This window comes from Mauremys reevesii, linkage group 1, assembly GCF_016161935.1.
Source record: "Mauremys reevesii isolate NIE-2019 linkage group 1, ASM1616193v1, whole genome shotgun sequence".
Taxonomy (NCBI): domain Eukaryota; kingdom Metazoa; phylum Chordata; order Testudines; family Geoemydidae; genus Mauremys; species Mauremys reevesii.
Genome location: NC_052623.1, coordinates 141,488,313 through 141,511,123, shown reverse-complemented (window position 1 = coordinate 141,511,123; position 22,811 = coordinate 141,488,313). Strand labels below are relative to the sequence as shown.

General features: G+C 40.3%; 1 protein-coding gene across 1 annotated transcript in view; it reads right to left on the bottom strand.

Annotated features, from left to right (window-relative positions):
* RAI2 (retinoic acid induced 2) overlaps positions 1 to 22,811 on the bottom strand; it is a 104,192-nt gene that overhangs the window by 71,006 nt on the left and 10,375 nt on the right. The window contains exon 2 of the mRNA XM_039490068.1: positions 5,294 to 5,349. The gene's annotated coding sequence lies outside the window, so the exon portion shown is untranslated. The remainder of the gene's footprint in view (positions 1 to 5,293; positions 5,350 to 22,811) is intronic.

The following is a 22,811-nucleotide window of genomic DNA, read 5'->3' as shown; positions in this document are numbered from 1 at the left end:
CATGAGAGAGTGGGGCACCACTTAGCCTTCAAAAAGCCTTTGTTTCTTTCACTGGGTGTAACTGCCTCATAGATTCATGAATGTAAAAGTCTCTTTTATGCATTTATTTATTTTTAAAGTGTGCTCTCTTGGCATTTAAAACTGTTACAGACAGGGATCTGGCTCTCCTGGGCATTTCTCCACTGAGGTATTAGGGCCAGATTTTCAGAAGTATTTCGGCTTCTAAAGAAGTAGATAGGTGTCTAGTGAGATTTTCAAAAGCACCTAAGCATGTCAGGCACCTAATTCCCTAATTGATTTTAATAGTATAGGGGCTTTAATATGCAGATAGATACCTAATACCTTTGAAAAGCTGGCCCTTACTGCCGTGTGTGTGTGTGTGTGTGTGTGTGTGTGTGTGTGTGTGTGTGTGTGTAAAAACATACATCACACCCTCCCAAGGGCTACAGAGGCCACAGTAGTGGAACGGTGGCCCTTCCAGATATGGACCTTGCTGTCTATGGCCCTTTGCCTCAACCTCTCCCTCTAAGCGTGGGTGCAAACTTCCCGGAGTCCTCTAACCCCTGAGTTTTATGATGCAATTGTTTGTTTAATATTTTGATTGTTATGGTTTGTGCAATATCCAAAGCACCTTAGTGCTGGGGGGTGGGGGGGCTTTAATGTTAATCATTATTTTTCGATTCAGAGTTTTGAAAGGAGCTTAACATTAACATGGCTAATCGATCCTTTCCTTGTTTATGCACCAGGGACTTTGGTGATGCCAACAGAGCTCTAAGAATAGGGTTTGCTAGTTAACTTGTATCCCATTGTTTATGCGTACATCCCAGAAGAACAGCAACTACTGCTTTTTATAATTGTTTGGCAGTAGCCTGACTGACTCCAGGTTTTAAAGACACAATCCTCATATAGGAGTAGCTTTATCATTACCCCACCCACAATGAAATGCTTTCAAAATCTGCCCCAATGAAATATCTATTAATTATACATGCGTTATACTGTACTTTATAGTAAAATAGCCAAGTCCCTGTGGCAAAAGGAACCTCTAGCACCATTAGCAAGCAGACAGAGAAGCAGCCTTTCACAGTGAAATCTGCCTGTCAGGCATACCTAGTTCGGCACTGAAAGAGGATGTTGCCATAGGCATCAGCTATGAAGACTCAAAGGCCCCATCCTGAAATACAGCTTGGAGCTGACCCCCACTTGTTCCTAGAGATCAAAACTGATTAGCTTTAGATTTTGAAGTTTCCATATAGGCTTCTGATTAGTGGATGCAGTGTGGTCCAGTGGGTGTCAGAAGACCTGACCTTTATTCCTGGCTCTACCATTGACTAACTGTATGATCATAGGCAAGCCAATTAACCTCATTGTGCCTCAGTTTCCCCATCCCTTATTTCCCCAATGTTACATAGGGTGAAATCCTGGTCCCATTGAAGTCAATGACAAAACTCCCATTTATGTCGATGTGGCCAAGATTTCATACCTAATCTCCTTTATAGAGTGCTTTGAGATCTCTGGATGATAATCACTATGCAGACATGTGAGTACTGTACCATGCGTAAGCTATGCTTCAAGAAGCTCCTGACCATCAATGACAGCATATCTGGAGTGTAATCATGCAGAATCTATTCAGTGGGGTCAGTGGTTGGGGAGGAGAACTGAAAATTACATAGGGAGACCAGAGATGTTGAGGGAAAGATAAAATGAACAGAAAAAAGGGAATGAGGAACAGAAATAAGAGATTAAAAAAACAAGGGAGGGAAAAGAGAAGAAGTGTAGTAGGAAGAAATTTTAATACAAAGAAATATGATTTGCTGGGGAAAAGGAAAGCTCTTAGTGTCTGATCCAGAGCCCATTGAAATCAATGGAAGAAATCTATTAGGCTTTGTCTCTGGTCCTTAAAGACAACAAACTAAATGTTTCTACAGGCTTTATTAAAATCATTTGATTCCTCCATCCTCTCCAGTCTCCTAGCAGAAGAAAAGAAGAGCTAAACACTCAGAGAAGTGCCTAGTGAACTTTAGTTTATCTTCAGCTTCGGAAGCAAACTAGTATTCCTTCAGTTCCTGATTCTTACACCATGAGGTCATGAAGATAGCAGAAAGTGATTTTGTAGTTGTTTTAGGATTTGTGCTGCACTAAGTGTATAAGGTACATTTTAAAGGTAAATAACCCCAAATATACAATAATTACTGTGTATATTTATAACCAAATTCGAGAAAAATGAAGCCACTGCAAATAATTCTAGCATATTTAAACCTGCTTCCAGCCAGTGTGCTTTGAAATTATCAAATCATGTATACTAAACAGGACCAAAAAAGCACCTCCCATAATACAGTTTGTCTTAGATGAATAATAATGGATTTAAAAGTTTACAAAGCTAAAACACAATGTTTGAAATCTAACAAATATGAGGATGGTAAAAAATACTAATTAGATACATTAAATGAGCAGCCTCATTAAATGCCCAACTCAACCCCTCTCATTAGTTCAAAATTTTTTTTGCAATTCCTATACATATTGAAAAGTCATTTCTTGGACACTACGTTCCAATGAGAGTTGTATACATTAAAGCTAACACTAGAGAAATAGTTCAGCGCCCAGTTCATATATATATGCATGTGCATACACACACACACACACACTTATAGATATATATTTCTTAATATGACTTCTCCTTTTCATGGTTTAGGTTTGGATTATTTGCCTAACCCTTTTTAAAACATCTCCAATAATGTTGGCACTACCCAGTTGCTTTGTGACAGCTCATACAAAGACAACTTGCAAATGAGTAACATTTTGTGCCTAGCACACAGTGTCATGGTGACGGCACATGACATTATATTATGATGTAAATGCATTGTGATCCAAATAGCACATAATATATCCAACATGTAATGTGTGTAAAAATGATCCCAGTAACAGAGGATATAAATAAATTTGTTGTGATCTTAATGATATACAATTTAAATGTCACATTTGCTGGGAAATTAGAGTCTGAAGACAGTGACCTTTACATGGTGCCCAAATCATCCTCAGGCACATTACTTCTATATGCATTTATTATTGCATTGCATTAGATGCATCATTGGAACAATATAAGCCCATCCTATATTTTGTAACTCTTTTTAAACATATTGTATAAAATGATGCAGTCCAAGTATTATGCCACAAGAACACAATATAATCTACAGACAATGCAATTTACCAGTATGCATGACAATCTAATCAGCGAGAGAAAGAGAAATATCTTGCACCCTAACAGCCATAAGCATTTGAGACACATTGCTCCTAAGCATGGTGTGATTCACTGTCCTCCAAAGCTGATGAAATTATATCAGATATAATGAGCAGTTTAAGAAGTTATTTTACTCAGTTTATTCTGTTGGATTCACAGGGCCAAATGCTTTATTCCCACGCACAGCACAAATGGCTAGTTTGCATGCTGAGGGCCTGTGCAGGGACCGAGGCAGGGAGGGGGGACAAACCCTCAGCCCACAGAGTGGCAGCAGAGCCACTCTGTACTCACGACTGCAGTCTTCCAACTGTACAATCCCACATGATCAGTGTGGTCTCCTTTCACAGGGAAGAATGGCCAGTGGATACACACATAAAAGGAATCACTGCCCTGCCCTTCTTCTTCACTAATGTGTCCATTGGAGAGCCCCACAATTCACAGGGAATCAGATCGCCTATGCCTGTACGCAGACTGGGGCTACTCTGGTCCAACACCAAGGCATACTGAAAAGTCAGCCTGCGAGCGGAAGCTGATCTCTGCACTGTTTTCTACTTTCAATGGAATGAATAGCAATCTGGAGGTAGGAGCCTCTGGCCCCTTCCCCACCATTCTATGGGACTGGGCTGAAGACACTACATGTCTCCAAAACAGATCCTCTCCTTTCCTCCCAACACCTCTGCTCTGTTCCACATGCCATTGGGCTGCTGGACAGGAGGGGAGAAGAGAAAAGTTATCCAACATAAAAGGTTTTTTTCTTTTTTAACCAAATAAAACAGAGAGGATTTCATTGGTGTGGCTTAGCCTCTCATTACCAGCCAGTGTGATTATACAGCAGTTTCAGAGATAGGCTGGTTTGCAAATAAGTGACCCACACAAATAAGTATTCCATACATTCTACCCAAGGCAGCAAAAAAAGAAAAACAAAAAACCATGGAGATGAAAATACTCCACATACTGTATACCCACCACTGCTACTAACAACTGAATAGCTGTACATACATACATCTCAGGTCTGAGGGTATGGGCTATGCACAAAGTACTACCTCTAGAGTGAAGGGATTTGTGTGTGTGGTAAAATGAAACTAAAAGTAGGAATATTTAAAATATAGAACTCTGTTTTGATAAGTGGTGTATCTTCCCTTTGTACCTTTACAGATATTTTAGAAGTACTGTACTGTACCATGTATAGTATCTATTAATTTATAAACAATGTGTGTCCAACTCTGTTTGCATCATAGGAGTTGGGGGAAGGGAGTGTCTTCAATCTTTTAGTCAAATTTGTGTTCATGAAAATGCTAGATGGCCAGTGTTGGGGAATGAAATTCTCTGTTTAGCTAACAACAAGCACAAGGACAACAACAGTTCAAACCTCCCCATGTTATCCTGTCAAAGAGCCTCATCCCCAAACTAGAGAGACCATGCCTAGTAAGGGCAAGTCATGCAGCCTTCAAGCCTAATCCTTGGTTTCATTGTCACATAGGCCACCGAGCCATCAGGCAGATGACAACTACTTTCTTGCACTATCAGCTTATGTTGAATTAAAATCAGTGGCCTACAGGTGAAAAGCTCACCTCCTGACATTCACTCCCATGGGGCTGTGATTTAAATGATCTAGGAAAGAAGTTATACTTTAGTTTTTAAACTAGAACAATGTAAAATGAATATGGCACACAGTATATAGATTAAAAACATGGAAGAACACATAAAATTGTCACTAACAGTTAGCAGAGGACAAAAAATTGGGGGAGTGGTAAATAATAACGAGGACAAGTCACTGATTCACAGTGATCAAGATCACTTAGTAAAATGGGTACAAGCAAACAATAGGTGTTTTAATACAGCTAAATGTAAACGTATACATCTAGGAACAAAGAATGTAGGCCACATTTACACAATGGGGAATTCTATGCTGGGAAGTAATGACTGAACAAGATTTGGCGTTGTGGTGGATAGTTAGCTGAACATGAGTGCCCAGTGTGATGCTGTAGCCAAAAAAGCTAATGCAATCTGGGATGCATAAACAGGGAATCTCAAGTAGGAGTAAGGAGGTTATTTTACCTCTTTATTTGGCACTAGTGCAACCACTGCTGGAATCCTGTGTCCCATTCTGGTGCCTGCAATATAACAAGGATGTTAATAAATTGGGGAGAGTTCAGAGAAGAGCCATGAGAATAAACACAGGATTAGAAAACATGCTTTATCATGACTGAGCTCTTCGAGTCTGTCTATTTAGCTTAACAAGGAGAAGGTTATGGGGTGACTTGATTACAGTCTATGTTTCCTACTTGGGGAACAAATGTTTAATAACAGTCTCTTCAATCTAATGGAGAAAGGTATATCATGATCCAGTGGCTGTGAGTTGAGGCTAGACAAATTTAGAATGGAAATAAGGTGTACATTTCTGACAATGAGGGTAATTAACCATTGGAACAATTTACCAAGGGTCATGGTGGATTCACTGTCACTGACAATTTTTAAATCAAGAATGGATGTTTGTCTAAAAGATCTGCTCTAGGAACTATTTTGGGGACGTTTACAGCCTCTTTTATACAGAAGATCAGACTAGTTGATAACAATAGTCCCTTCTGGCCTTGGAATCTATGAACCTATAAATTAGTGAAAACAAATCAGTTGACTGTACAAAACTTACAATTTAGGCCCTATACTCATCTTTTGGATTATGCCTAGGAATATTTATTTTTGCCATCTGTTTCTCACTCGGCTGTTTATTGATGCCAAATATATATTTGCCATTTTGACATAAAAGTTGTACAGGCATATGCTTTAGATATTTAGGGGGAGTCAATATTTCAGGCCATGTACAGTTCTTGTGGCACACAGGGCTCCTATCAACATCAATAAGAGCTGAGTGCCTGGGTCAAGTGTGATACATGGCTGTATGATTATTATATATTTATTTCTATGGCATGTATATGACTGATTCCATCTAGTCCAGGAAGTTTCAAATATCCCATTAATGGTTTAAATGTGTTCTTATTCTGCTCTTTGTTAATATGCCCCTAATGTATGATTTATGAATGCCAGTTTTGCATTGTCCCGGCATTTCCGAGTAATTAAAGGCTCGGTTAGCCATGCTTCTGTGAGGCATAAAAGTTCTGTATAATCAAGGAAAGGGAATGACTTATTAACTAGCCAAGTTGTGAAGGGGTCTGGTTCTTCCTTTAGTACAAGGAAGATTTACTTCTATGAATCCCATTATCATTAATGTCTTTCCTGCACAATTTGCCCATGCAATGTAAGGAGAATAGGGGCCAGACCCACACCTGGTGTATACTGGTGTAGTTCCATTGAAGTCAGTGAAGATAGGTCACTTTATACCAGCTGAAAATCTGGACCCTCAAGGTAATCTGTGAAATTCCGCTTGTGCTGGGCAAGCTGACTACCCAGTACGGGAATGCCTACACCACATAGTGCACTGGATTTCATGGGGCACACTTGAAGCCCTAACAGTCCCATGTGCCCCCATCCATCTTCTGCTTGCAGAGTAGGTAAGAGGTGTTCAAGGTCAAAGTGGAGATGCTCCTAATGTTAGAACTCACAGTTCGGAATTTAGCATTTATTTCAGCCTTGACCAGGAGGACTGCCCTGATGCCACTATTTCTAATGGATGCCTGATGTCAGGGTACTCAGAGATCCTCTATACATTTTTTTTAAATGCATGCACAGCCTCACTGGTTTCCAACCCCACATCACAATTCAGGAACTTTTGTGGCTAAAGAACTGGTTCTTTGTCTCAGCTATCCCTACCAAACAGGTGTTTATTTTAAAAATTACTGTAAGAGGTTTTGTTGTTGTTTAAATGTTATACTTGGATGGTTTCCTTTGATAATGATTCTTTACCAAGAATTATCATGTATATGTGAAAGGCTCTTGCCGTATTTGAATCCTGTATACCTCTGTCACACACAAATGATTGAAACCAAGAAGAGAGAATTGTAATCTACAGATTTCTGGATTATGCACTAAAAAACAAAACCAAAAAAAATCCACTTCAAAATATCATCCCAGAATTAATTTAATACCACCACCAGAGCCACCCCTAGTTCCACTTCCATTAAAAAGGAGAAAGGAAAAACTCAGTGACTTAACTAGCAGAGAGGCTGCTTAAAAAGAAAGCATGTCTATTATAGAAACAGACATTCACTACTTCCTTTTAACATACTGAGTCTAGAAAACTTCACTAAGTGGGTTCTCATGCAATTCTGGAAGAAGGAGAGTTAGGTTTTACATTTACAGCATGCCAGGGGATATTTGGAATGCAGTGTATGCAGCCTTACAGGAGTAAAATAAATAGAGCAAATGCAATTTAAAAAGGTTACCTTGTACCTAGACTTCAGAGAGCATGGCATTTGTTTTATTTTTTTAATTAGAACTTTCTGAAACCACAACACTTTTTAAAAATATACACAGGGTCCTTTCTTTGTTGGCATTGCTCAACCACTTATGTTTTCACTATGCTGCTAGAACAGCTAGAAGACAATTAGAGGCATTTTTAGAGTGGCTCATTGTAAAGCTGAAATTTGTAGGTTAGGCTTACCAGTTGCTAGCTGTTTCTAATTCTTGATCTTCCTTTAATATTGTCTTTCCAAATGGTCAACCTCCATAAGAATCAAGATACAAAATCCATGTTGTATCTCTCAGTCTTTTAAAAAATAATCTGATTTATCAAAAGCATCATTTAAAAGGCATGAAGTCAAAGCACATACCTACTGAGATAAAATAATGGAAAAACCCAAGAAAACATCACTGCTTTGGTTTGTTATACTGTACATCAGATCTGCTCTAAATGGAGCATAAAGCATTTAGTATTGCCTTAAGACAAACAGATCTCTGGGAAACAAATTCATGTTGCTATACATTCAACTTGTTTCACCTTTTAAGGGTTTGCCTGGTTTCAGTCTCTTTTTGAGTTCAGCAATAAAAAAAACCCTCTTCTTGCCATTTATTAGAAATAAAGTGACAGTGAGAAAGCAGAAATAGAGAAGGCTTTCCTAAATATAGAACAGAGCCTCGTTCACGTGGCTGAATAGAAAGTCACTGAAACTAGAAGATGTAGAAGGGATGTGGCAGCTTGTATGGATCTGCACATGACGACGAGACAGCCCAGAAGGGACATAATAGTGACCCAACCCCACCAAGGCTCACCTTTTGCCATATTTTCCTCATTTTACAGTATCACTGCAGGTGTAGGGAATGCGCCGCAGTAAAAAAAAAAATAGAATAGCTAGAATGTTTTTCTTCTAGAACCTATCTTTGTGAGTTATATGTGAGCAGACATGCCAGGTATTCCTGGTATGCTCTATAGAAAAGAGTCAGGAATGTATTCCATTTTGGGGGCAATGGACCACATGGGCCAAGTGTGGAAATCCCAGGGATAGATTTCATTCCTTGGCTGAAATTCTAGATGTCTTAAAGAATTTGTACCAAAACTATTCAGTATACTTATGCAGCATTAGCACTTAATGCCAGAGTGAATTTTTATCTTGGAGCTTTTACTATGAAACCGCTGGTCTTTATGGAAGCGCAAACAACCGCTAAGCTAGAGAAGGAGACAGATTTTTGCTATGAGCAGACTTCAATATCAGATTATGTGACATAGTCTACCCTTAAACCCACTCTGTTTTATCATCTCAAAGCCTGCAAAACGTATTTGGCACAGAGCAGTGCAAACATTATTCTGCTAAGAATTAAAGCTTGCCTGGAATCCTTTCCTAGGAAAAAACACTTCTTTTCCCAGTGCTCTCTGTGACTAATTTTAAAGTTAATACCTTCATCCAAATTACAGCATACATAAATCCAAGCACAAAGGGAAATCCATTTGTCCCGCAAAGAGCCTGTGTAGGTGCTATGCCAGGTGAAATGCACTGTGCAGTTGAAATCCACCAGGATTAGGACATGGGGTTAAAGGGCAGCTCCCCACCCTAGCCCAAGGCTGTTACTGTGGTTGAATGAGCTGAAGTAGTGGCCATAGCACATTCACGCTGCTTGTACCAGACTGTTAGAGTCACTGGACCTGCAAAATCATAGATCCTGTCCATCCTCCCCTGCTCTGCCCCTTGTTGTAATAACTGAGGCCTAGCAGACCCACTTTAATTGTTAGTCTAACAAGTGAAAAGTGGGTAGAGCTTCATGAACACAACAGCCCATCACATTTCTCCTCAGCAGCCTAGGTAGGATTCTTATTGTTTATTATTTGCATTACCATAGCACTTAGGAGCCTCACTCATATACCAGAACCCCATTATCCTCAGTGCTGTAAAAAACATGGAACAAAAAGCCAGCCCCTGCCCCCAAAAGCTTATAGTCTAGTTCAGAGTCCTCTTCCAACGGGGCATATGCAAGCAGTCCCACACTGCTGCTATGCCTGCAACTCCCCCCAGCCAGCCCAAATGCAGGCATTCAGTAGTTGCAAGGACCTTGCACTGAACTCCCACACTGTGGGCGATTTTCACCCTTATTAATAGTACACTCCGTGCTTTCAGTTTAAAAACTCTTTACAATTATTATGTGTTAGCTTCATTTTACAGAAGGGGAATCTGACACAGGAATTAGAAGCTGAAATTTGAATCCAGAAATTCCTGCCTCCCACGCCTATGCTCTCACCCATAGACCACGCTTGTCTCCCAATTTACAAACATCCTTTCTTGAAATAATTAAAACAAGAACAGACCTTATATGGAATTATGTAAATAAGAACGTTTTTAAAATTTGCATATTCACCAATGTGTGGCACTGGTAATTTCTATATTCCTACCAATACACTTGCGGTTCTTGACACAAGAGCATCACGTAACAGAGTTATTGTATTGACTGGGTGCGTGACTGTGCCTGGGCTGACACACAAGAGGCGTAACTCCTCCCCTATTGGAAAGGCTCAGGAAGTAGCTCAGAGGAAGTCAGTTGTATCTGTTTTTCTTATCTCTGCAAGAAAGTGGGAATGTAACAATAGGAGGTGAGCTGCCTGTGTTCGTTCTTCCAGCAATAAGCAGGATGGCTCTTCTGTTTAATGAGCTTCCACCTTCTGTCTTATTTCCAGGGACTGTACCTAGTTGTGCTAGAGACCAATAAATAGGCAGCAAGGTCACATAACAATAGCATCCTCTTTCTCACAATATCAAAGTACTGTTACAAAGCCTCATCTCTTCAGGTCTGCCTCACCCATCGCTACGCCCCTCAATTAAAACTAAAACAAAAGCTCCTGAAATTTTCCATCCTAAAAACAGCTAACCAAATATTAAAAACAGCAATTAAACTAAGAAAATGTGTTATTAATTAATGGTGCTTTGTAGATTCTCACCCTACAGATGGTATTGGCTAAAATTTGTTTGAAAATTCAATGCTGTTTATTAAATACATTACAGAGTAGTCCCAGACAGTAATATTATAAATAGTAGCAATAATTATCTAGGTATAAACAGCCAGAGCCCTCATTCTTTGACACCCAAAAGCCCCAGTGAAATCAATGGGAATTTTTGGTCAAGTCCATAAACTGATCTCTCTCCCCCCCACGCCCCTCTCCCAACACACAAAATCCTTGGGAAAAGACCAGTAACAGAGAAGACTGAATAAAATGATCTTCACAAGGTAGTAATGTCCAGATTCCTCTAACATGAAGAGCAGTATAAATGAGATTTACCATCAAGCATCACAAACCAACATTCATTCCCTATTATGCAAATACAATTTCACAGTATGACACATCTGTAAGGCTGCATTTGGTTCCCCACCCCCACCCCCCGGCACAGTCAGCATCTGCTGCTTTAATGCATTTGATGTACTGCATTTGATTAGATCACAGGAATTACTATAAATATCATTTTTAATGTCATTAACTGTTACTGGCACATCCTCCAGTATTTTGTTTTCTCCAAATGTTTTGCAGAAGAGCTAATGAAATTTAACTGTCCTGTAGCTTGGCTGTAATTTCATTGTTTAGGTCCAGAAGTTCTTGGAATCAGTCACTGTTAGTCATGTGATAATGGTGAGAAACTAGTGGATTCTGTAAGCTATACAACACAAGCAAATTTTGTGTCATTTGCACCACTGTATTGTCCATCTGTGGTCAACATTTTGAGTTCAGAATTTGTCTTCCTGATTCTTCAAGCATTCCTGCTGGTAAGTTCATTTGTTAGACTACTCACTGCAAGCAATGAGGAAGGGGGGACCCTTGTACCTGCATGGAATGCCATTGATGTTTGGGGTCAATGGGATACTGTTTTTGTACAGTTGACCACTCAACGTGGCTCTTGTAGGCTCGGGGACTTATTGTGCTCAAGAAAACCTAGGACTGATTGTAGATGGCAGAGTAACAGAATCAGGAAAGAATACAATGCTATTCTCCAATGTATATAGGAGGAATTATACTAAAACTACAGAGGTGGCATTCTGTTTTACCTTGTATGACTATACTTGGAATCCTGAAAGATAAGACTTATGAGGAGAGAATAAAGAAACACAGTTTATTTAGTGTGGAAAGGACAAGTTTTAGGTGGATATGATCACAGGCAAAAAATGCCTTCAAGGTAACAATAGAAGTGAAGGTACAGAATTATTTATGTTAGGACAATGATCTATAGCCTTAGGGCAAGAAAAGAGAAGTTTTGGTTAGGCTCTAAGAAAGAGAGTTCTTAATATGAAGAGTTGCCAAGGGAAGTGGTTGAAGCGCAAAGTAAAATCGCTGCAAATATGCAAGCACAGGTTAAAGAAAACATACATAGGAATAACATAGTGAACAACCCTGAGTAACAGAGGGGGTCATTTTGTATGAACCAACAAGGTCTTTTCTTGTGCTACAGTCTATAGACCTGATCCTGCAAGGTACTGAGTGGCCTCACCACTCACTGGAGTTGATGGCAACCATAGCCACTCAGGAGGCTTTCAGTACCCAGCAGGATTCAGTGCTGTGATTTTGTGGCCTCTTAAAGGACTGGAAGCTAGAAAAAGTCCATATATCTCATATTATTTGAGATAATATATGTAGTGTTTGCAGTTCTTATGGCTATCAGTAGGGAAATTTGAGTAAAATTGTTATTGTAGTGTTTTGTTATATAGATATTTTCTTCCAAGTAATAGGCAGGCTTTCCTTTTTATATCCAAGAGTGATTTTTTAAAGAAGAAATGATTACTTGACTTTCCATTGTCTCTGGGAAAACTGAATTTTAAAAAGCTCAAATGTTTCCCAAGAGGTTTTAAAAAAAATAGAAATTAAAAAAAAATTTATAGAACAATTTGAATTAGTGATCTGAAAGGGACATTTTCAAATAATTTAGGCCCAACACATGACCCACTTTAATATGGTTATAATTTGAGGCTAATATAATCTCTCCACCCCCACTGATTTAATTTTTAAATAACCCCTCTTTAAATAGGATGCACAGTGGCTTTTGTTCTGTTATTACAGAAGATGCACAAGTTATCCTAGCAACACTTTCACGGATTCTGTTTGTGATTGTATGAGACTTATCAAAATAACATGATTTTGTTCAGTTTAGTAAAATGTAGTTATTGTCAGGTACTTATTGTACTTTGTGATTTAATGCAGGTGCTGCCCACAAATACATAAAATTCCCATTGATTTAACTGGAAATTTAATGTACATTTCAGAAGACAGTTATTTGGGCCACAGTCTCTTGAGATTTTTTTTTAAATGAACAGTATTTGGTCCTAGTGTTTTACTGCATTTTTATTTCATGAATTGTTCCATCGGGTCTTTCTGGGAAACTCTGTCTCTTACTTTGCCTCACTTTGACTGTAAAGACCAACTGCTGAGTAGGTTTTCTTCCATTATCCTCTGTAGTAAGGAGCAATGCAAAGAAACAACCAGCTTCTCTGCAATTTCTTTACCCTCTTTGATTGTCCTCTTCACAACTCGTTGGGTCTACAGAGCCCCTGACTCTCCAGCAAGTATCCTTACTCTGAAATAAAGGATTAATTTGATATTTGTTGTTGTTCAGATCTCCTCTTAGTCCCCTTTATTAGAATTCTGCATTATTTCTTACATTACAGTAATGCCTAGGGGAACCGGTCAGGATCAAGGCCCCATGGTATAAGGTGCCGTATAAACACACCTGGAACCAGCTAGAGCAAATGGCCCAGGGTAGAAGACTATGGAGATCATGATAAACACAAACATAGCCATGGGCTCTCTCTCTGGAGAGCTTGCAAATACTGCAAGACTCTGATAAAGGCACCGTATGCTAAATCAGGCTCCATGCTGGTTCAGTGGAGTTCAATTTCCTAACTATTCCCTTCAGGCTGTTTCTTACTTTCTGATTTTTTTGGTTAAGAATTTCTCTGCTTGACATTTAGTTACGATGATGGGTGACAGTCCAACATGCGAGTGCTCCCTAAAGACTAGTGCCTGATTTCATCAAAGGCCAGATTTTCCCAGCCTAATTTGGGGCTAGATTATCAGAGCCTTTACTCAGCCCACACATTACACATTTTCCCTCTCAGACTGTGACTCCAGCATCAGTGGGTAGAGCAGGCATGACTTGCCTGATACTACCTGCTGTGAGCTACTGGGCAGGGACAGAATGGAGAGGGCCTTGACTTTGCCACCCTACTTGCCCAGCCAGCTCTAGCTGGCACACCCTGGGGTGAAAGCCATTGCACAAAACGGGGAGCAGTAACTTACCACCCAGTATAAGGGTGAACAGAATGGGGACTGCCGTAGAGCAGCTACACACATGATCTTACAGTGGCACAGCGGTGTCAGTACAGCTGTGCCACTGAAAGCTCACTAGTGTAGACATGGCCTTAATAACTTTGGGTCAGATTTTTAAAGTTATTTTTTAGGTGCCTAAGAAAGCAGATAGGAGTCAAGTGGGATTTTCAAGAGCGCCTATCTGTGTCTTTCAGCACCTAAATACCTTTGCCAATCTGACCTTTACTTCACAAGCAGTCCCATTGAAGTTAATGAGGTAGATTGTCACTTTGCTTCCAGCCTGAGGGGCAGGCACATAGCTGCACAGCCTCAGAGGAGAAAAAAGGGAGGGAATCTTATTGGAGAGGCTCTTCACTGCTGCAGGCCTTCTCCTTCCAGCAGTTCCCTCAATCCAGTCAAGTTCTAAGAGCGACTCATTAAGATACCATCTCTGTTTCTTTTGGTTCCTCGCCTCAGAGTCACTCATTTCTGTTTAGCTGTAGTTCAGATACTCATTTTATTGACTCCTTAATTCCAACTCCAATAACTTTATTAATATGGATTCACTCTTTCTGTCTCACTCCTGTTTTCTCAGCACCTCTTTAACACAAGAGTCCTCAAAAATTAACCATGGTTTATTAACCATTGGGAATACCTGATGATTCAATTCACACATTTGCTTATTGAAGTCCTATACACAGGACTAAGGAGAAATATTCATTCTAAACATTAGGCTACTAAAATATGAGAGATGTTAAATTGTCAGCTTCTTCAACTCTCTTGACTGATTAGTATCTCAGATGGCAAGATGCTTGTCTAACGCTGGGGATTATAGGCTCTGGAATTTGCTATTCCACTCTTCACTACACAATTCTTGTCAACACCTATAGCCTCTTTGTGAAAACTGTTGCTCATGTTTTCAATGTTCCCCCTTCCATTATTTATAATGCATTCGGTTAAAAGTGACAACTAACCCAAACCTGGTTACAATCCTTAGTCGATCATTTTATTGACTGTATACTTTAAGCATGAGGTATACTCTTTTAAAAGCAAAGGATGCTTAGCATAACACATACTCAGAATATTATAAAACTCAAAACAGGAAAATTTTATATATGTCCACCAGATGTTCTGAAGAATTTTTCTAAGGGGAAAAAAAACCTTGAGATGTGTGGTTTCAGAGTAGCAGCCGTGTTAGTCTGTATCCGCAAAAAAAACAGGAGTACTGTGGGCACCTTAAAACTATTTAAATTTTATAAGCATGTGAGCTTTGAGCTAGCTAGCTCACTTGCATAGGAATGGAACAAACACACAGGAGATATTTATACATACACATACAGAGAAAAAAAGAAAGGTGGAAGTATCATCAGCAGGCAGAGTCATCTATGATGAGATGAGAGCTCGAGGTTAGGAGGAAAAAAAAAATTATTTTAGATATATAAGATGGCCCATAGATAGAAAGGTGAAGAAGGGAAATAGATTCAATTGGTGTAATGACCCAACCATTCCCACAGCCATTTTATCTTTTTTTAATTAAGTTAATTGTATTAGTAGTTTAATTTCAGTTTCAAGTTCTCTCTCTCTCTTTATGTTGTGTGGTTTATGTTGCTTTACAGGCCAACTGAAGTCTAAATGTAAAAGTGGACCAACAGTAGTCTTACTTCTTGATAGTCTTTTAGTAGTAGAGGTATATTGACAAGGTATATCTGTAGCTCTCTCTCTCTCTGAATCTATAACACGTGCTTCATAGTTAAGGCTGACAAACTGTTCTGATTCTATCCTGTTTTCAACATGCTCATAACTTTTTGGAGAATTCACCTCTAGGGCTGGCAATTTGCATGCTTGGCCTCTATATATGAATGAATGAGAGAGAGAGAGAGAGAGAGAGAGAAAGAAAGAAAGAAAGAGAGTTAGGAGAATTTGAAGAAAATCCCAACATGTTCAATTATGGCATGGGGGCGGGTGGGGGGGGGGGGGAAGACACTTTTCAAACTGTACAAAAAGTTCTAACCAAACTTAACAAAAATAACCCCAGCTTCACCATCACCATGCAGAGAGTCTGAAATTCAAAGTTAACCCAGTCAGTGGCATTACAATGAACTCATCTCTGACCCATTGATACCAAACCCACGAAAGCTTTGGAAAATTTAACTTCTCTTTGCTTCATTTTCCTTAGGGAAATTAGGAAACATCGTTTTACTTCACAGGGGTGGTATGATTAGGCTGTACCTGCTTTTAAGAGTTATATAAATACCAAATATTATAATCTTAAATTTCAGACTGGGATAATCCATACATTTGTGCATCCCTGGAATCATATTTGGCCTCACCTGTTTTAATGAACAAATCTAATTCCATCATATTAGGGAAAACAAGAACCAAAAGAGAGCTGCATATTCTGTATTACAAATTATTGTTATCAGCTGCCCAGCAGGGCTCCAGTCAGCACTAAATATGAACAATGGATAAATTACAGGGGTCATTCAATGAGCACAATCAAAATGCAAACACTTTGCTTTTACTTGACGCAGGAAAAAAAATGAGAATCCTTGTAGCCTCCTTGGAGCGTACAACAGCCACTTGGATTGAGGAGAAATGTATGAAGTAAACTGTAAAACTGATTACTAGGCTCAAAAAGGCTAATATGCAATTTGTGTTCTTTTATGTAGATCAAATGCATTCAGTGCAGCTCATAGAGCTTAGATACTCAGCAGGGATTCACAGGGTTGAGTATCAGTCAACCACAGCCAGCCGCTAAACTACAGGGCAAAATCTGCTATTGTGCATTAGAATAGTCACTTAATCTATCTTAATGGGTGAAAAACCCACGGGACGAATGTATATTAAAATCAGCAAGTTAGTTGTAATGTTTAAGAAAAGCTGTAAATATTTTTTTGTGATAACACTGTAAGACATTATTAATGAGTTAAATCCTCTTGAATGTCTTCACATTTAGCTCTTGCAAATGTGGCTGTCTAGTAGGCTGTTTCCCTTGCTTGGAAGGAAACCCACAGGCACTAAAAACATTTACCATAAGGATGAACATGAAATAAACAAGGTAGCATTCCCTTTGGCAATCTGAAGGAAGTTATGTCTGATCAGTTTCTGGGAAGCACGTGAAATCTGCTGCTCATTCTATTGCTAAATCCTGTCACATGAATGCAGTGAGCACAGCTGCTTTAAAAAAATGCTTTTAGAAAACCACTGTAATAAGTACAGTAGTAGTATGCTGTGAATAGTAGGAGTTCCTACCCTGGCCTCAACAAGACACACAGACCCCAGGCTCCTGCTTCCCTAGGTTCTGACATTATTGGAAACCTAGTAACACAATATATACCTTGGCCAAAGCCTCCTACCTATTTTGGCTACTCTCCAGTTTTCCTCCCCATAGACCGCTTCTGTCCTAATTTCTTCTAGCACAAAGAATATTCTCCCACATTGTTTAGATCCTTTTGATGCTTATGGGGCCTACCTGCTATCATGACAGAAGTAATTACTTTCTAGTAATTAACCATAAACCAGGATTTTAGCACCTGAGCCAAGGGTGACAGCCATGTCTACAATAGCACTTATGTCAGCAAAACTTTTGTTACTCAGGGGTGTGAAAAAAACAACAACATAAGTTTTGCTGGCATATGCGCTTTCCCGCTGACATAATGTGGCTACACGAGCGATCTTACAGCGGCAGAGCTGTATCAGTACAGCTGTGCCACTGTAAGCTTGCAAGTGTAGACATTGCCTTAATGAAAGAGCCTTGTATTCTTATACAGGGTCCTAGATTCTGCCACTCTGTAAAGAAAGAACACGGGCCCAGAGCCTTAAAGGTATTTAGGCACCTAACTCATGGAAATCAATAGGAGTCAGGCACATAAATACCTTTGAGGATCTGGGCCACAGAACTGGAAACTAATATCCTCCAGAAACATCCTAAATCTATATCACCTTCAGCGAACATGAGATAGGGTTTTCCATCCATCTGCCTACTGGTTCCACATCTGATGATGCTACTGGAGGCTGAAGAGGGAGAGGTGGGAAGAGTTTGTTACTGTTTGTCCAGTTTCGGGCAGGGGCTGCTTTGAAATCCATTCAGACCAGTTGGGAGCGTGCCACAGAACTCCTTCCTCTTCTCACTTACTGTGGAGCCCAGACTTCTTGGAGAAGGTTTCCCTGTGCTGGGACTGAGGATTAGAGGGAAGAATGTATCAGAGCCGCTGCTCTCCACTCACTCTGAATTTGGGGGCACAGACATTTTTTAGCAGAATTTGCTACTTTCTTTTTATGGGAATACCTTATGTCTACATCTAAGATCAGGGCCCCATTGTGCCAGGCACCATACAGACGTAGTGAGAGACAGTCTTTGCCTCAGAGAGTTTACAATCTGAGGCTCTGATCCTGCAAATGCTTACACATGTGCCTAACTTGACTATTCTGAGTAGTCCCAGTTAATACAATGGGACTATCCTGGCAGTCAAGGGTAAGCGTTTGCAGGACTGGGGCCTAAATAAAGATAGAAAAAAAGGATGAGAAGGACATAGTCTTCTTCTCTGTGGAGGGTAGCATGTGGGCCAATCTTTGTAAGTGTGGAAGAATCCCATTTATGTGCTGCAGCCCAGCTAATCCTTCACTTAAGCCACTTATCTGTGATCTGCTTGGCAGATCTGATGGAAGAACTTAGCCCTGGAAGATTTATGCATTCATACACCATGAAATGCATTTCATAAGGTAAAGCATTTTGGTGTCTCTCTTTTCCATTGCTTTCACAGAGCTCCCATTCTTTCCAAACACATGATGCGTAGGATACCCTGCTGGGTCTGGATAATCTGCCTTATCTTTATCCACATGGCCTCTGCACATCTCATGATATTTCATACCACATAATGTATAGTAGATTGCGTTTCCCCAAGATCATTATTCTTGTTTCCAATATAGTGATAATCCGCCTTACACTTTTACACTACAGCTGAAATAATTTTATATTTTATTTAGGGAATGTGGGCCTCTCAGCCCTTAGAAATTTAGAGCTACAGTGCTACTTATTTTATGTGACATTTTATTTGCAGATTACATATACCCACTATTAAAGCAGATTTTCATTTAGATAATTACACCTTCTTACTTATAGATTGTATGGCAAGGATTACAGATTTCTTCCATTCAGATTACTCTGTTTTCAGTATAACCTCAATCTTTTTCACCCTTTGGTCATAACCTTCCATGAACAATGAATAAGCTAAAAACACTTGTGAAGTCTGATTTCCTTTCCGCTGCCATAAATTCACTGGATCACATATATCACATATCCACTGCATCTGCTCTACCTTTTCATTTCTTTCAATAGTTATATCACACATGGAGGTAAAGTATAAACATCTGCCTCTGTAGGAACTCTTGAAGATCTCATTTTTATAATTTAACATCAGAAATCTATGAAGGCTGCACTGTCCATTCCATACTACTGGGGAATGACAATTACTGTGGTTTATATTTAATAACTCACTTATTAATAGAATAACCACATTGGTGTATAATGAACATTATATTAGGATTTTATTTCTTTAGACTGAAAAATCCTTTTGCTACAGATGACACTTGATAGAAGAAAAAGCTTTGAATCTCACAAAATACTGGCTAAACTGTGGGATTTTCTCCTCCATGTAAAATTTATCCTCCAGACATTTTCTTTTCTACCTGTAACTAGAAAACAAATGATAAAATGAAACAATGAGGTTTGAGATCTTCCAGCTAATCTCTCTATTTTAAATGCCAACGTATACAGTGAGATTCCCAACTTTTGTCTGGAGAACTGTTTCTCACCAATTTTTTTCATTTAAAAAGTGGAGGGAAAAATCTCACCCATTTTCCAAGGACACACAAAAGGCCTCCCTATGCTGACAAAACTTCAGAATTAGAGTGTGTCACGAAGGGGCTTCTGCAACTTTTACAAACCAGAAAGGTGGACTTCTACTGTGAAAGCACAAGCCTAAACCACTTGAGCTAAAAGATAATGACTATTCTCTCTTAGCATTATAGGGTCTATGATACCCAGTTGAATAATTTTGATTTAAATCAAAGTGAGTTATGCAGATTATGTTAAATGAATGCAGATAAATTCTTTCTGTCACACCAGATCATCATGCATACTGCATATGCCAAATATTGTAGAGGAAAACTATTTATAGGAATGTTTTAGAACAGTGGTTTTCAACTTTTTTTCATTTTCAGACCCCTAAAAAATTTCAAATGGAGGTGTGAACCCCTGTCTTTGGAAATCTTAGACATACTCTGTGGCCCTTCAGGTTGATAACCGCTGTTTAAATTTTTTTTTAAAAGGTTATTTTGACTGCTTTTCTATCCTTCTGCATGTAAAGGCAGGCGGCTCAGGTACCATGAGTCCAATTACACATGTGCACAGGGAGCTATAAAAACCACCATGAGCCAAAAAATCAAATGTTAAACATAAAAATGAATCATTATTTAAAGTCCATTATCTTGGGGCCTTCCAGGTGTAAAAGTAAGTGCTACTAGAAAGCTGGAAATCTCCACTTCCCCATGATATAAACATTTTATTTCTAGCATTCCAGAATATTTTGGGATATTAGACTTTAAAGTCACAGGGCTTATTAGTCCTGTGCACCATGTGGGGGATAAAAGGCTAACAAATCAGAATGGTAGCATTTTACACCCACTAAATGACAGCTCAGGGCAACAAAGACTCAGGTCCATGATAAGGTGATGCCTAGAAAATCTGTTCCTAGTGCAGGACTGGGCCTTGTCCATCCTGTCCCCAGGAAATTCCACATTTGGTGGGTGAGAATGAGGAAACATTTCTCCAGCAGGTTGATTTATTTTGTGCCTTGTCAGAGGTTTTGAAATATTAGCATAAATTCTGGGAGTTGGAGTAACCGGCAGAAGTCAGCTGAGGCTGTTGAAGGTGCCATACATTCATCGAGCATGTAGCTCTACAATTTATCACATGGATCTCATCTCCACTGTCCACATATGTGGCATATGTTGTATGTTTGAAGGTAGGCATGGAGGCAAAGTGCATTGCTGTTTCACCATTCTCAGTACTAATGAGCCAGATTCACAAACAGGAGGCTCTTTAGTGACACACTGTTAGGGGCACAGCTGGCTCCCAGCCTGGTCGCTAGGCAACCCAGCAAGCTCAGCTGGGCCCAATGAGCTCCCTCCAAATGGTTGCACTTCCTGATGGGGCAGGGTTGCCAGCGGTTTGCTACTTGAGCCTGGTAGCAGCAGCAGCTGCTCAATACATACCATGCCCACAGCTGCGCTTACCCTGCTCTCACTTCCATACCCTGCTCCCGTCCTTGCTCCAAGCCCTGCTCCAACCTCAGCCTCCCTGTCTGCTCTGGTTTCTCATTCCTGGTTCCGACTCTTGGCTATGTCCCTGACCATGACTCTGGCTTCTGACACCAGTTCTGATCTTTATCTTGGCCCCTCGGCCCTGACTCTGATTTCACCCTTGGACCAGTGCCTGATCCCTGGATCTTCATTGGTCATCACCCAAACTTCCACCACAACCACCAGGCAAGGTCCTCCTCCACCCACCTAGTAGGCTGCCTGTGCACCAGCAGCTGACAGTTTGAGCAACCCACAAAAGACCAGCTGTAGAGAAGGCCTGGGCTTAATGACGTGGAGGCCCCCTCAGGAATGACCACAGCGGGAGCTCTGCTCACCCTTGTGGACTTATTAGGGGCCTAACAGGTAGAGTGACCAGATGGCACGTGTGAAAACTCAGGATGGGGGTGGGGATTAATCATAGAATATCAGGGTTGGAAGGGAGCTCAGGAGGTCATCTAGTCCAACCCCCTGCTCAAAGCAGGACCAATCCCCAACTAAATCATCCCAGCCAGGTCTTTGTCAAGCCTGACCTTAAAAACCTCTAAGGAAGGGGATTCCACCTCCTCCCTAGGTAACCCATTCCAGTGCTTCACCAGCCTCCTAGTGAAAAAGTTTTCCTAATATCCAACCTAAACCTTCCCCCCCTGCAACTTGAGACCATTAGTCCTTATTCTGTCATCAGGTACCACTGAGAACAGTCTAGAGTCATCCTCTTTGGAACCAACTTTCAGGTAGTTGAAAGCAGCTACCAAATCCCCCCTCATTCTTCTCTTCCGCAGACTAAATAATCCCAGTTCCCTCAGTCTCTCCTCATAAATCATGTGCTCCAGCCTCCTAATCATTTTTGTTGCCCTCCACTGGACTCGTTCCAATTTTTCCACATCCTTCTTGTAGTGTGGGGCCCAAAACTGGACACAGTACTCCAGATGAGGCCTCACCAATGCCGAATAGAGGGGAATGATCACGTCCCTCGATCTGCTGGCAATGCCCCTACTTATACAGCCCAAAATGCCGTTAGCCTTCTTGGCAACAAGGGCACACTGTTGACTCATATCCAGCTTCTCATCCACTGTAACCCCTAGGTCCTTTTCTGCAGAACTGCTGCCTAGCCACTCGGTCCCTAGTCTGTAGCAGTGCATGGGATTCTTCCGTCCTAAGTGCAGGACTCTGCACTTGTCCTTGTTGAACCTCATCAGATTTCTTTTGGCCCAATCCTCTAATTTGTCTAGATCCCTCTGTATCCTATCCCTAGCTTCCAGAGTATCAACCACTCCTCCCAGTTTAGTGTCTTCTGCAAACTTGCTGAGGGTGCAGTCCACGCCGTCCTCCAGATCATTAATGAAGATATTGAACAAAAACTGCCCCAGGACAGACCTTTGGGGTATTCTGCTTGATACAGGCTGCCAACTAGACATGGAGCCATTGATCACTACCCGTTGAGCCCGATGATCTAGCCCGCTTTCTAGCCACCTTATAGGCACCTATATAAGACAAAGCCTCAAATATTGGGATGTCCCTATAAAAATCAGGACATCTGGTCACCCTTTT